At 37.8% G+C, this 1,960-nt stretch overlaps 1 non-coding gene across 1 annotated transcript; it reads left to right on the top strand.

Moving 5' to 3' along the window:
• Nucleotides 1-592: 592 nt before the first annotated feature.
• On the top strand, nt 593-699 carry LOC122094528. The gene has a single exon (XR_006144843.1). It is a non-coding gene; the product is annotated as a small nucleolar RNA R71 (small nucleolar RNA).
• Nucleotides 700-1,960: the final 1,261 nt, after the last annotated feature.

Below are 1,960 nucleotides of genomic sequence, written 5' to 3'. Positions count from 1 at the left end.
ACTAGCCAGAGGTTTTACATTTGGCCTAGGAAAAGTATTTGGGGTAAAAGGTTATTGTGCAAAGGGAGGCCTTTGGGATCCAGGTTGACCTTCACTATGAAAATTGGGAGGCCCTCCTTGGTTGCTCTGGTTCCAGGAGAAATTTGGGTGATTTCTCCATCCTGGATTGTAAGTGTTACTATATGGATTATTCTGATATAAGGCATTAACACTATCATTGGAAGTGCCCCTAGAGGTGTTGTGGCATTCTTCTATAACATGTCCAAGGGACTGACACCAATTGCACATCTTAACCATATTGACTTATTGTGGCTATCTAGAAACAATAGCCTCAATCCTTTTGATTAGGCTGTCCAAGTGGGCTTCCTTGGCTACTATCCCATGCACAAAATATCCTTTTCCTCCTATGGTTCTTTTACTCTCTTGGGTTGATTATCACTCATGGGTTTTTTCAGTTAAGTCAAGTAAGAATTCCCATACATTTCCTTCATCTGTAAAGGCTGTGAATCCCTTAGGGCACATAGACTCTATTATTTGCTTAGTTGGGTAATCACTATCCTCATAACTTATTTAAAATCAATGCCATAAGTCTAAGCCACGGTGAGGGCATTCTTGGAGTAGATCCTTGAATCCCTCCATAAGTTTGGAAAAGCACTCACTAGGCTTTTGCTTAAACTGAAGGATATCACTTCTAAGCTTATTGGTCTTGTGACTTGGAAAAAACTTTTTGAGGAAAACAACTGTGAATTTTTCCTATATGGTTATGAAATTTGTGGGTAATCCATACAACCACTTCTTAGCTTGGCCTTTCAATGCTAAAGTGATGAACCTAAGCTTAACAGCATCATCAGAAAGCTATTGGATCTTAATTAGAATACATACCTCTTCAAATTCCATTAGAAATAGGTATGCATCCTCAGAGGTCAGTCCATGGAAGTGGGGCAACATAGTGATGTATTGAGATTTGAGCTCAAAATTATTGCCCAGGGCTTGTGGTAGAACTATGCAGGAAGGTTGAGCTGCTTTAGCAAGGTAGAACCTATCTTTCCGAGATTTAGGTGGAGGGTTTGGCTGTTGATCTCCTATATTGAAAAGTACTAATGAGAGTATAAGTATAGGGTCACTACTTGTTAGATCTCTTCTTTCTAACCAATTCTCAGTATTATGTACCCGCCTAGTACTCATGTAACAGAAAACTACCCACAATTAGAATAAGACAAGCATAAAAGAATATTTTTTTTTATTTTTTGATTTTTTTTGGCTTTTTGGGAGCTCACTGGCATGGATCCGGGGTTGCTCAATTCTTGAGGTATTGCTCCAGGGCGAAACCTGTCTTTATCATACTGTGAGGCTTGGCGACCTCCACTGATACAACTATTATTGCAAGTTGTTCTTCTCAGGAATTTAATAAGTGATGAAAGAAAAAAAAACATAAAGCACACTGATTTACCAAAAGAAATAAAAAAATAACATGCAACTGTCTCCCTAGTGACGGTGCTAAAAATTTGTTTGAATTTTAAAAGTAATCGCAAGCTTACGGATCAGTGTAGCTAACGGGTCGAACACAAGGAGAGCAACCACTTTATTTTTTGTTTCTTTTAGTAATGCGAAAGTGTAACGATTGATTATGGCGATCTACTTCTACTACCGTCCTAGCACAAATGCATCTAAAAATGTCCTAACCAACACAACTAGGGCAATTGAAAATTGGAATTGCAATAAAAATTAAACGACCTAACCATTCACATCTAACCCTAACCATTCATCATCTAGGAATTTAAATACTCAAACCACGCAATTAAAAAGAAAAAACTAAAAGTAAATGTGCTGAAATAAAAAGTGCTAAAAAGTAAATAATAAAATAAAAGGGGAAAAAGCTAGAGAGAGGCACACAAGTAGGTATCTCTACTTAGCCTGAGGGATGCCCCATAAATATATGAGCTTTCCTACTTGGCTAGAG

Source organism: Macadamia integrifolia, chromosome 11, assembly GCF_013358625.1.
Source record: "Macadamia integrifolia cultivar HAES 741 chromosome 11, SCU_Mint_v3, whole genome shotgun sequence".
In the NCBI taxonomy this organism is placed as follows: domain Eukaryota; kingdom Viridiplantae; phylum Streptophyta; class Magnoliopsida; order Proteales; family Proteaceae; genus Macadamia; species Macadamia integrifolia.
Note: the sequence above shows the minus strand (reverse complement) of the source record. Positions and strands in the feature narration are given on the sequence as shown.